The sequence below is a fragment of the Oenanthe melanoleuca genome, chromosome 18 (genome assembly GCF_029582105.1).
Source record: "Oenanthe melanoleuca isolate GR-GAL-2019-014 chromosome 18, OMel1.0, whole genome shotgun sequence".
NCBI lineage: Eukaryota > Metazoa > Chordata > Aves > Passeriformes > Muscicapidae > Oenanthe > Oenanthe melanoleuca.
Genome location: NC_079351.1, coordinates 5637269 through 5651047, shown reverse-complemented (window position 1 = coordinate 5651047; position 13779 = coordinate 5637269). Strand labels below are relative to the sequence as shown.

General features: G+C 44.6%; 1 long non-coding RNA gene across 2 annotated transcripts; it reads left to right on the top strand.

Annotated features, from left to right (window-relative positions):
- Window positions 1-9166: 9166 nt before the first annotated feature.
- Window positions 9167-13393, top strand: LOC130260527 (uncharacterized). Of its 2 annotated transcripts, none has more exons than XR_008841806.1 (3): window positions 9167-9619; window positions 9879-10005; window positions 10101-13393. It is a non-coding gene; the product is annotated as an uncharacterized LOC130260527 (long non-coding RNA). The 2 variants fall into 2 exon arrangements; XR_008841805.1 differs by having other exon boundaries at window positions 9167-9702.
- The last annotated feature ends 386 nt before the right edge of the window (window positions 13394-13779 follow it).

The following is a 13779-nucleotide window of genomic DNA, read 5'->3' as shown; positions in this document are numbered from 1 at the left end:
TTCCACTTGAGCCCCCAGACAGCTTCAGTGGAGCCAGGACTCAAACCTGTGGTTCCAGGTAGCCTTAATAAAGCTTGGATCTGAGTTAAACCACTCTTCTGCATGCCTGGGGATGTGGTGGCATGTAGCAGCCTTGGCTGCTTCAGGAAGGAACACATCTGAAGGAATATGTTGGTGGGTGAGCCCAAAGCAGTGGGACAGAGCTGCGTGCAGCTGGGGGAGCTGGGGCTCTGCAGGAGTGTGAGATAGCTGAGAGAGAAGGAGCTGCCTGCAGGTTTCCCATGGGCAGCTGACTCCAAAATCAACTCTTGAAGGCAGCAACAACAGCACAGGACTGGGCAGCACAGGATGCACGTGTGCTCTGGGAGAGGAGGGTGGGAGGCTGAGCCACACCTGAACACCCTCCTTCCCCTGCAGGGGCAGCAGGTGAGTCAGAGGCTGCTCTTCAGGGGAAGAAGGGCCCCAGACAGGCTCAGACACCCCTGTGGTGTGGTGGGGAGGGGTGGGACTGGTGGGACCCCTCCTAGCCCAGCTGTAACACTCGGGGCTGTCACCTCTGTGCTCCCCCCTCTGTCCCCAAGGCAGCATAACAAGGCCAGTGGAAATCTGAAGAGAGATTTCCTTAACTCAAGGATTCCTATTCAAAGCTACAGCTATTGACAGATTTCTTCTATTCCTATGCTTAGCAGAAGCTGATAGTATTTATTAAGCTGATCTCAGGCACCAGAGCTGGATCCTGACTCTCAATATGCAGGCATCATCAGAGCCTGATGTGTTTGCATGAATGTACTAATCCTGCCTGTGCCTTCTGAATGCACAAAGCATGTGCAGGACCACTCACCTCTCAGAGCCTTGGAGATGGCTGCAGAGGGTGAGACAGTGTTTGTAACATGGAGAACTCCAAGGCAAGCTATTTTGGTACCTCAGGATCATTAACATTTTTGAATGTCTGAGAAGCTGCTAACATTTATAAGATATTACAACCAAGATTCATACTCCCAAATGGAGAAAGAGCTCCTATTTTTCACATACACTCTAGATATTGATAATTTTCTCATTTTCTGATATGACAGGGCTTGGGGATTTTTTTTCCCCACTGAGACAAGATGACTGACAGATGGAGATAAGAATTTCTCATAAAGAGAAGCAATGCATTTTTACATAGCTGAGGTTGGAAGAAAGCAGTAATTGTCCTAATACATAGGCACAGCCTTCCAGAATGGCTGATTATTTACTTCAAGAGTCAGTCATCACTGACCAGAGTGCCAGGCACGTCTTCCCAAGCTAAGATGTGAGCTGAGATGAGTGCAAACAAACCCTCACCCCTCTGCCCAGCTGCTGTGCTGCTGTTGGGTGGGGAAGGCTGGTCCTGTGTGGAGGGGCTGGCCTGGGATACCCTGACCATGGTGGGTCAGCTTCACCAACACCTCTGTCGTGGGGAGCCCAAGCACTGTCACTCAGGTGGCACTTGGCACAGGCTTAGCTCAGTTTTAGGGTCATTCTCAGCAAATGCTGGGCTGCTTGGAGAGCCCAGGGAACTTGGGGTTGGAGTCAGAGCTGCCACTGCAGAACCCATCTGAACCCTTAAAAAAATGACAACAAAAAACACCAAACCCCCCTCAAAACGACAACAATAATAAAAATAAAAATCAAAGCAAACAAACAAAACCCCACCAATCCCCCCAAAAGAGAGCCAGAGAAACTGCCTCCACCCCTTGGGCTGGGACAGAGCCCTGGAGAGCAGGAGTGCCCATTCCCAGTGTCACCCCCACTTCTGTCCCCTGAGAGAACTGAGCAGCTTTGCTTCCTGCAGGGATCCTCTGGAACCCTCTGGCTCTTTCCATGCTGTTGTACTGGGGCACACAAGCCAAAATTTACACCCCTCTACCTGCTTTCCTTCCAGCCTCCTCTTCCAGCTGTTCTCCCCTCTCACTATCTGCATATTCTGTTCTTCTCTGCTGTTCCTAATAGCTCCTGTCTATGCCAAGTCCCATCCTACTCAGCTCTCATTAAACCTCAGACCTTGGGGAGAGCTTTTCTGCATTGATTTCCCAGCCAGCTTTTGTCTCTTTGACGTCTAGGTTCTCTTTGTTTGTGCTTTTCTCTCTGGATCTGGGAATTATTCTGCTTCAGTTGATGCATGGATCCTGCTTTTTTGTTGAACTCTGTGGGATCTCTTTTCCATGGCAGGTGCAGTGGTGGGTGCAACCTCTCCCCTGCATCAGTACTGCAAAGGCCCTGAGAGAGCAGGAGGAAGCTTATCCTGTGCTAGACATTGGCTTGAGAGAGACATTATCCCTGGCAGATACCAGCTCCAGAGAGACATTTTGCATGGCATCCCTGCCCAGGAATAGATCCTGACTTAATCTAGCAGAGGAACTGACTGTACAGGGCTGTGCTGCTCACTGGAGGGTGGCATGGCCGGAGTGAGTGGTGTGGGGTCACCCCTGCATTCTGTTCTCCTGATGCCTCACATCAGTATCTCGATAAAAAACTCAAATCTGAGCAGCCCCTGCCCGCAGCAAGTGCTCCCCCTGGAGCACAACAGGGCCTGGAATACGTGTGCCAAGAGGATCTTTTATTTGGAAAAAAATGCTACTGACTATTTATAAACCTGGGCTTAGAGCAAGGCAAGGCCAGCAGGAAAAAATGCCACCATGGGTGAGTGAAGGTGCTTAGTGAGGAGTAGGGCAGCCCTGAATTATTGGGCAGCAGTGAGCAAGTGACTTGGCCTTTTCTTTTTTGCCTCCTACTGATTTAGTCTGGAAGCATTTCAGTGGGCACTTTGTCCTGTTGCATGGTGATAAAACCCTGGACACAATAACTGAGATCTGCTGTCTGGCATCATAGCAATACAAATAACAATAAAAGAAACAAAATAGAGGTGAGTCAGGCTGGTTTTCACTTGGGAAAACATCAGTTATCCTTATTACTCACCAGCTTTCCTTCGGGGTACTCTGCTGGCCACCACTGAGGCTGCAGTTGTAGGGAGGCTGTGTTTTGCTCAGGTCCTCCTAAAAAAGGTTCTCCCTGGGGTTTTGGAGGGTTGGTGGTTGCATATCCACATCAACAGGACTGTGAGTATAAGCAGCCTTTTTGCAGAGCAAAAGCCTTTTAGCAGCTGAGCCCAGTGGGACCACAAGGCTGAAGAAACAGCACAGCATGGAGAGGCCACAGCCCATGGTGATTAAATAAAATTTATTCCTTGCAGAGGGATAGACAATCCTTGAGGTCCAGGTTTTCATCTAGGGGAAAAAAAAACAGAGGAGGGAGCCTGGAGGGGCCACCTGGCTGTGACTCTGTCACTCCCCACATCATCCTCACAACAGCCCTGATGCATCCCACAGACAAATGGCCAAGCCCAGCTGGGACTTGATTCCTGCTGTTGAGATTTGTATTTATTAATTTGTAGCCCACTTGCTTTCTTTTGGCACCGTTTTTCTCTGCAAGTGAAAAATTTCCCCTGAATCACTGCGTGTTATTTCCACTTGTCAAGATAAAGGTTAATGAAATACCAGTAACTGCATCACAAATCCAGCTCCATATCTATCCAGGATTTTATATGGCAAGTTATACTGCACAGCCTGTTCTTAGAAAAGTCTGTGATTAAAAAACTAAAACTCTCAGAGGTCAAGAAATTCATAGTTAGAGCAGCAATAGCCTCTGCCCTTCACTCCTCACATCTCACCTGCAGGACAAGGAATAAAAAACCTCCTGGAACTGGCACAAACAAGTGTGGGACAAGATTTCCTCCAACACACACGATTCTGCAGGACTGTGGTATTTAAACAGCATTTTTGTTTGCCAATGTTGCCTGCATCTGGATAAAGGGTTACTTGGATATTTATACACTACATAAATAATACATAAATACACAAATCCCATAGAATCATAGAGGATCTCGAAGGAAAGACCACTGAGTCCTATAAATACATACAGAATTTAGAAGCAACATGAAGTTATAATTGACATATGTCTGTCTTTAAAGAGCTTTGCACCAGAGGCACAAGGAGAATTTTACATAGTTGCTGCAAAGAGGTTTCCATGCTCCAAATGTGAAACCACCAAGGACTGGCTGAAGGACACGCTGTGCCTAGGGACTGGGGAGCTGAAACCAATTTTACTGCTGCAAACACCCCTTCAAGACCCACTGGCACAGCCTCACTCCCTGATTTAACCACCTGGAAACACAGAAAATGCCCTGTCCAGCAGCAGCTGGGGCACGAGAGGTTTCAGGAAGGAAGGGAGGAGCTGCTTTGTTTTCTTCCTAGGAAAGGCCAGCAATGGGCTGAGTGTCGGGAGCTGCATTTGGGGTGAGTCAGGAGATTGGCATGGGGTGGTTTGCATTAATACTGGCTTGAACACATGCCAGAGAGGATTTCCAAAATTCACAGCCAGTTATTTCTTGTCACAGAGCTAAGAGATCCTGTAGCCTGTTCTTCCACTCTGAGGCATGCCATCAAAAGCCTGAGGAAATTATTCTGAGAGGGTTTGTTTGTTCTGTAAATATGTATTTAAAATCTTGAATACAGATGAGTAAGTTTGAAGAAAAAAACAAAAACAAAACAAAAACTTCTAACAGAGCAAACCCTCTCACAGAGAATCTTATCCCTGTTTGGAAGTGGATTAAAAAGCATTGTTATGAAATCCCAGTGCAGATTTTATTATGGGCTAAATCAAAATGCTTTGGAGTTTCTGGAATTCAGATCTGAAATGCAGTGTTTCAGCCCATATGCTCCATATAAAAGTAAGATAAATGAAAGGATGTACTTTTTCTTCTTTTTGATATGCAAAGATTCAGAGGAAATGCTTACTTTCCAATTTGCTTTTTCAGTAGAAATTCACCAGAGATCCTATCAACATGAAATACCCAGTGAAGCCCGAGGAGCTCCTGAGATGATTGATGACATCAAGAGCCAAAAGAACATGTACAAAGCATCTGCAGAAAGAGATCCTTAATCACTCTGTGAAGCCTGTTGATTTGTTGCCAACTACTTAACTTAAAGCTTGTGTTGTCATATATCTAACTTTAAAGTTTAATGAACCAGTTGGAGAAGGGAAATCTCTGTTAAAAAATTCAGTCCTGTCCCTTCAGCTGCAGTGTGAGCAATAACACACTTCACTGGATACTCTCAGCAAGTCCCTCATTAAAACAGCAGTACCAGAGGAGATCTAATTTTCCTAATATTTGTAGGTTACAATGCAAGAAGGAAAGTATTTGAGATTTTATGTATTCCTGAAGAATAGGACAAAAAAACCAAAAAACCAACAAAATAGTGAAAGCTGCTCCTCAGATTATTTGCTAGACCTCTTTCATTTACAAGTATTTTACTACTAAAATTGAATATCAATATTGTTTTTCTTTTCTAAAAAAATTGCCCACTAGATGGCTGTAATTGTTATGGCCATGCTTAATTTTTGGTATCGAATTCCCATCTTTAAAAAAATCTGTTTTTCTTTTTTGTTATTCTTCAGCACATGCTCTCACTCTCCAAGGCAGTATTTGCAACAATGGGATCCTCACCTTGGAAATTTCAGCTGTTTATAGGAAATTTAGGTGTTCAAAATGGCCACTGCAATGGGCTTGTATAACATCTACGGCACAGAAATCCACCACCATTTTGAAGGATAAAGTGGGAATTCATTTTTCATTATTGAAAGAAATAAGTTTTTTTCTGCTATTACAAGGAATGATCAAAGACTCAAAGCCCTTTGGAAAGAGTTTCCAATAGTGTGGCATTTAATGTGAGCAGCTTGTGATTACTGTTGGAGCACAAAAACATTGTAAATCTGATGGAGAGCCCAGAAGGCAGGATTGAGCATCTCCTGTGTCCTAGATTCAGCAGAGGAGCTGATGTGAAAAAGAAGCAGGATCTGCTGGAAGGAAAGCTCAAATGATGTATCACAGGAAATACAATTTCCCTGCTGTTTGCACGGGCTCTAGTCCAGGAGCAGCAGTGCATCTGGGCAGTGGATTTGCAAAGTGTTTGCTGGCTGTGGTTCCTCCAGCAGTTTTCCAGAAGATCCACCCAAAGGGCTCAGGTGCAGGAGGAGACTTTCCCCATTCAGCCAGTGAGCAGGGCACTGAACATTTCTGAACAGAAATGCCTGACTATAAACATCTACATATCTTTGGCAGCTCTTGACTACAAGATTTGAGAAGGGAACTGCCTGTCTTCTGTTTTTAGCCAAACACAAGTTTTAAGCAGCGTGCAGAGACATTTGCAGGAATTCTCCACCAAGCATGAGCCATACAGAATCACAGCATCACTGCAAACCCTTGGGCACGGTGCATGGTCCTGCCAGCAGCACATCAACCTGCCTTTAATGGGAATTACCTCATTTCCATTGAGGAGCTGGCCCACCAGTTCAGCATGCTCCAAAGGGGCTATCAGGGGCCAGCAGGTTTCATAAGACTTCAGTTTAACTTTATGAAGTGTCTTTGAAAGAGGGTTTGTTCAGCTGGAGTGAGAGCAGCTTGGTCAGGACAGTGCCTGAGGCTCACCTAAAACACTCCCAGCACAGCACTGAGCTCTATGGATCACCTGGAAGAGAGGAGAGAACACCTCTGGAAAAGGAAGTGCTGTGATAAGATTTGGTTCAGAGGAATTCAGGACTGCTGTAGTGCACCAGTTTAATACCAGTCAAGCAGATAATTTCACTTATTGCTCACTCTTCCAAAAATACCATGCCAAGATGCTTGGAGGGCCCAGCTGCAGACAGACCAAAGCTCTACCTGGATTTCTTCCTGATTCAGTACAACTGAGCACTCTCTTTCTCTCTGGGCACATCTGTAGATTCTGTAGATTCATCCCAGCATGTGAGTCCCCTGTGCTGTGGGTTTGTCAGCCAGAGGTTGGGCACAGTCCCTGTCCCCCCAGATCAGCTCCAGGCATTGTCCCCAGCTTGCCTTATTGTGGTAGATGTGGGGTTCTGGTTTCCCTTCTGTCTTTTCCTGGCACATGCAAATCCATGCTACCTGGATATTTAAACCAAGTACATTGTCATGCTAGCTGAACACCTTATAAAGGATGTTAATCAAGAAAGAATAATGAGCCTTCCAATTCCCCTAAGTTGTAAGTAAGGACAAAGTGCTCAGGTAAAACATCCCTTGTTCTAAATGGGTCCTTACTTCTAAGTCTTCTGCATCCATGAAACAGGGTAAAGTAAACACTGTAAAATGGATAAGAAAAGTTAAGCACTCCTCAGGAAGATGGACATCTGTTTTACCCTCTCTTCCATTCCCTTCAAAGCAATTCATGCCATCATCCTGTGAAACAATCTGAGTAAGTCCCTGGAACTTGAGACATTCCTTTGAGATCCTCTGATTCACTGACTTTTCTGTCTTTCTGCATCTACAGTGAATCTTGCTGAACAGGTTGAACCAAAATGATCTTGCAAACATTCTGCAAATAGATCAATGCCATATCCTGTATAAGACACCCTACCTGAAGCCCATTGAATAAATGGATGTCTTTGCTATGAAATTATAAACCAGAACTTCATGTGGCATCATACCCATATAGATTTGAAATAATTTAGCTTTCAGCAGAGTTTTCAGCATTGCAATAAGAGCAGTATAAATAGCCACAGTCTGAGCATTGCAAAGGACAGAGATTAAGGTCAGCAGCCACACTGCAGTGGTTGGGTTTGAAGGCTGTCAGGAGCAGACTATGGAAGGTGCAGGGTACCTGCATCCCATTTAATTGGGATGGGGTTGTGGATGCCTTGCATTTCTTGATAATCACTCTGGAGGGATTTGATCAAGAAACAGATGTGTGGAAACCTGCAAGATACTTTTGAACAACAGAAGCTTTCTTGCAGAGAGGACAAGGCTGGTTCAAGACCATGGCACCTGCTCCTGCATGGAGCAGAATTTCCTCCTTGCTCCATGTTATTCCAGCTTCCCACCAGCTCACCTGCTCAAAGGAAATCCCACACCGGATTTGCTGGGTAAACAATGAGTCAACCCTGAGATATCAGCACTGGAGAGAAATGGAGGAAGAGCTGCAATGGGTGCTCCTCACCTCATGTGACTCACCCAAGGAGATATTTGGGTATTGGGTATTTTTAAAGCTGACAGAGGGCAGGTTAAATTAGGTACAAAGAAGAAATTCTTCCCAGTGAGGCTGGTGATGTCCTGGCACAGGTTGCTCAGGGAAGGTGTGGCTGCCCCATCCCTGGAAATGTTCCAAGCCAGGTTGGATGTGGTCTGAGCAGCCTGGTCTGGTGGGAGGTGTCCCTGCCCATGGCAGGGGGTTGGAACTGGACGAGGGTTAAGGTCCCTCCCAGCCCATGGTATGAGTCTGTCTGGGAGAGTGACACACATGAGATGCTAAAACACATTCAAGTACCCCAGAGAGTAATCTGAATTGTGCTAGAGATGCACAGCTCAGGGTCAGAGGGGGGATCCAGGAAGGCTGAGAGCAGCCCTGTGGGTCAGACAGCTGCTCGCCCTCCCAGGCTGAGTGTGCTCACACAGAGCTGGGCCAGGCTCTGCACAACACCTGGCGCCAGGTGGGCCTTGGGGTGGGACTCTGTCACCCACATCAGTCCATCTGGGAATTGCTCCGGAACAAAACATTTTGTGAGCCTGAACAGAAACACTGGGGAGCGCTCGGCAGCGAATTCTTTCGCGTGCTGCCTTTTGATTTTGTATGATTTCCAGCAAAAACATTTCCTCTGACTGTTTTCCTTCTAGAAACAGCCTTCTTCCAGACAGGGCTACTGTGCCACTATTTAGCTGGGTAGACACAGGGCTATTTAAAACACAGAGCTGGAACATTAGCAAAACACTTGTCTCATTCCAAGACAAGCAGGGAGGGGAGGGGTGCTTGCTTGTCCCCTGGAGGTCTGTGCCTGCGTCATGCCCATTGGTGCTGAATTTAAGGCTTCTGGGCACGAAGTCTGTGGCAAAAATCTGACAAGGTTTTTTAGAAGCTGCTAGTTCACAGCCTTGAGTATTTATGGTTTTTGGCTGCCAGCTCTCGCACACGTTGCGGTCAGCAGTTTAATTATTTACCAGGCTCTGGACAGAACCGTTCGAGCAGGAACCATCAAATCTGATGTTTTGATAATGCGAGGGTAATTGGGTGATTTTTTTTTATTTTTTTTTTTTTTTTTTAATCTCCTCCCACCAGCTCCAACCCCCTATTCTGCTGGGAGATGCAGAGTCATAGCTCTGCTGGCTTGGCTTGCTGCCACCTCACTGCTCCTTTAAAACCCCATACCTCCCATTGAAGGAACTCAGTGTCCTGTTCACCAGGAGGACGTCAATGTTTCTATGGAAACTCTTCCCAAAGATTCTTGCTCCTCGCTGCCACTGCTGCGTATTGTATGACTGGCTTTGTACACTGCAATTCATTATCCAGGCTGTGACGAAAAGGGAGCAGCTTTCTGCCCAAGGGGAAAAAGCATTAAAGGAAAAAAAAAAAAAACCCAAAACACTAACCCCCCCTGCTCCATCATCTTAATATTAATAAAATAAGCCACTAAAACTGAAGGTGCTAAAGTGGTTTGGCATTTGAGCTATGAATGGAATCTGCTCGCCTGTGCTCCTTGCAGTGAAAAAACCCTTTCCTGAATAATTAACTCAGCTGAAGAAGCTTATAAATTCTTGGTAAGGTCCTTTTTCCTTCTGAGTAGCGAGAAGAAAATTTTCCACCCCTCACAATTACAATCCTGATGATGAATGAGTGTCACGTAGGTAACAAATGTGCCTGAGCAGGAGCCCTGTGCATGAAGTGCGTGGAGAGCAGGGGAGGGGAGGCTCAAAGCCAGGCTCAGATTTTGGATTTGAATTCATGCCTGCAAAGGGGATGCAGAACTAATAGGCTGAAGGACAATTCACATTAATTTCTCCTATGCCTCAATAACAGGAAATATCTGGGAGCAGTGGAGAATGTGGTGACAGCATTTACGTACGTGTCCCTTACTAATGATGTCCAAAGGTGACCAGATTACTCACCCCTCTGCAGATGAGCTCCAGGCATTACATACTGACAGGTAAAACACTCTAGGTTTTGTTCCCACCTTTATCACAGTTTGCTGTTATTTTGTATTCAGGCATCACTGTTAACTTTGAAAATCTGAATTTCTAGGTGCTGCTCTGAAGGAGCCTGGAACCTGATTTTCTTGACTTCCACTGTATCACTGATGGGCTCCTGGCACCTCAGGCAACCAGATTTCAGGTGTCCCAAAGCATGTACTTCAAACCCAAGGTACTCAACTCGTGACACTTGCAGAAAGACAACTCCTTAAGCCAACAGAACTTTGAGATCTGAAGAAAAACATTGCACTCATCTACTATGCTGGGAACCAGCACTGAGTAAAAATCTGAGTAAAGACGAGAATGAGAGGAGACAAGTATTTTATTTTTAAACCTTATGAATTTCTGAGTAGTTCTGCTTTGTCGCTTTCCTAGAGAGGAAGGCAGGGTTGGGAAGATCAGAATTTCAAACCCTGATACCACACTAAAGACTTGTATTACCTTTAATTGATGTTTCTGAGTGCATCCTCACTGATTTACTCCATTTGCTTTTTGTGCAGGGAACATTCTATTCTCAGAGCATAATCTAGACCCATATGAACAATATAGATGTTTTCTGATAATTTAGAAAGAGGAGATGTAATTACTGCCTGTGCTGAATGCACAGCATCTCTCTGCTTGCCAGAGCACTGCAAACCCATGACCCCTTTTGGAATCCATACAGGGAGAAAAGTCCCAAATCCTTCAAATGTGGTTCTCATTTTGCCATTTCCACCTTATTAAATATGCTGGTCCTTGTGCCTTTGATTTTAACTTCCTAAGGATAGCTCATTCTGAAATTATTTAGAAGGCTCTCAGAGGCTCTTAGATGAAATTCAGGGATCATTCCTGCGGAAATGTGTCTGTTTGTGGGACACAGAACAGCAGCAACTTGGGCATCTGCTGCAGAAAAATGGGGAGGGGAACCCAGCAAGTTCTCCCTTGGGTAACTTGTTTTTTTAAGAAGTGCAACAAAGCAGGTTCTTGTTGATAAGGACTTCCCTTAAATACTTGAAGAGGAGGCTGGAACTCATCTGACCTGCTCCAAAACCAGTTGGCTTGGCTGTGCATAGTCCAATTGCTGTGATTTAAAATGAGTACTTGGAGTGCTTTTGTCTCCTAAATCACCCCACAAGCACTGTGCTTCATGTCTTCTCTCTAGTGGAAGGATATCCAGGGTGAGACATTGCAATTCAGATTTTCATCTCTAGGGTCAGATCTGTCTCAGTTCAGTAAAGCACTGCTATGCAGTGAGGTTTGATGTGAAATAAGCACAGGTCCCTCCATGGTGCAGTCAATCAAGATCAACAGCACAGAAAAATCACCACAGTAATTGCTCTCTGTATCTGCTGCCTCAGGAAAATATAAAATAAAAAAATAATAAATAAAAATCAATGACTGATTTGGCCCTGGAGACTGAGTTACTCTCCTCTGAGTTAGAGTGGTCCCTCCTGAATGTTTTTCCACATTGCAAAGGCACCACATAATGGAACAATTCAGTGCCACTGCCAGGGCTGGCTAAAACAGCCCTAGAGTGAGAGAGGGAAGGTGCTGTGGGTCACTGCTGAGGTGCACTGAGAACCACACCAAGAGTTTTTCAGACTGCTTCAGAGACACCAGACTTGGCTTGCAAGCCTGCTGCAATGGTTCAGAGAGAAGCTGCTTTGTATTTTGAATCATGCAATCCAAATCTGGTGTCTGCCTCTCCCTGTGTCCTGCAGCATCTTCCCTGCTGACATCCATGGTTAATGGACAGGTACAGGTTGGCCCTGGAACCATTTATCACAGCAGAGGGCCCAACTCTCCAGTCTTTTTCTTTCCTGGGATCTGACAGAACCTGAATTTAATTTGCCCTGTGATCCCAGCTTAAGTCCCCCTACACAAAAAAATCATTTACTGCTTTAAACTCTTTAAGCATGGCCCTCAGTAGGCCTTAAGAACAAGGAATACCCATTAAAATTGTTTATCATTATCTGAACTGGGCATGAGGGGAGCAGGAGTTGGGTTCAGCAGTTATTGGGATTAAAGAGAACCAGGAGACCACTTTTAAGGAAAATAGCAGCAACAAACACGTTGTGAGTGAGCAGAAAACACAATCAAAGAGGGACCAGCTTACAAAAATGAGGCTAAATATCATTGGTATTTAGCATTAATCTTTTTGTCTTTGCCTTTGTCTTGCTATTCATCCTCCCAAATCTCATTTCTGGTGGGACTGGACATCCCAGAGGGTTTGGTTTAAAACCAGTTCAGGTTAATTCTGCTGAATGGACATGGGTGAGACTAGAACATATAGCTCATAACATAATGTCACTCTATTCATGGTAGAAACCAAACTGAAGTTCAGTTTGTTCCAAAAAGCACCATTTCTAAGGCAGAAGAGCAGACAAATCAATGACTGAGAGGAACTAGAGGTGAAAATTTAAAAAGAGATATAAATACACTTACTTTAAAACATTTTAATTTCAAGTCACAGGAAAACCATTCAATGTGTATCCTGGGGTTTCTTTAAACAGGGAAAGAAGATTAAAATACTAATCTCTGCTGATTTCCCTGTGCAGCAGCAAAAATGAGTGTGGCTCAAAAGACTGACCTATGAGCAAAGATTAAGAGCAGCTAAATTTGTATAGCTTGGCTAAGCAGCAACCAGAAGGGACACACTGGCAGAGAGCAAAACCAGAAAAAAATGGAGTATTATTTGGAAAGACAACAGAGTCAGGGGATGAAAACTAAAGAAAGATCAGGCAGGATGGTAAAGTCTCTAAGACTGGTCTGTATTTTAAGGAATGCTCCAAGCACACAAGTACAAGGATGGACTAGACACTGGTGTGAGGGACCAGTGACTTTAAGCATTTCTATTTCCAAAGAAAATCACCTCTAGAAAAGGGACAGCTTAGCTCATGCTATAAATCATTTCTTCTCAAGTTCAGCACCCAGCAGCCACAAATCAGTTCTTAAAATCTTGAGTGAAAAATAAACCACAAGAAACAATCCTGTGCTCCAAGGGAATGGACAAGCTAATCTAATACATCTTTGTCATCTGTGGTTTCCATGACAGTTGCATAATCAGACATTTATGTAAGTAGAGGTTTCCTCCTTAAATAGCAGTCTATGATCTCATCTGCACCTACAGTATAACCCATTTGAAATAAAATTATGTGCCAGTTATGTGTACAACTAATTTTTTAATGCTTCTCTCTTATTTTTATTTATTTATGGTGGCAAATCAGTAGTGCTCACACATGACTAACTCTTCTTGTTGTGGTCTTCTTGTGGGCCAGAAATAATCACAGTCCCCAGGTCCAGTTAATGGCTGGGCTCACACTTGCTCAGCAATTCAGAGTGAAAGTGATGGTGTATCCATAAACCCCAGTGCAGCCTCCTGGAAACACAGAAGGGTTTGGATTGAAGAGACCTTAAATACCATCAAGTTCCAAACCCCTGGGATTTCTCTTGGCCAGTTTGGTATTTCTCAGGGTCAGAGGAAAGCTCCCAGGACATCTCTGCTCCTGCTGCAGAGACTGCCTGGAGACCCCTCTGAACTCATCCAGAGTATCATAAAGCAATGCCAAAAATACAGACACTTTCCCATATGCCTTATTAATTGAAATTAAGAAAAACAGACCCAGTCCATGAAATCTCACACCTACTCCCCTCTAAGTTCAATGTAACAAGAGTGAAGTCAAGCAAAAGTAACTGCAGTTAAATTTGCATGCAGAAATTCTCAAAAACATCTCAAAAAAAATCATCTACCT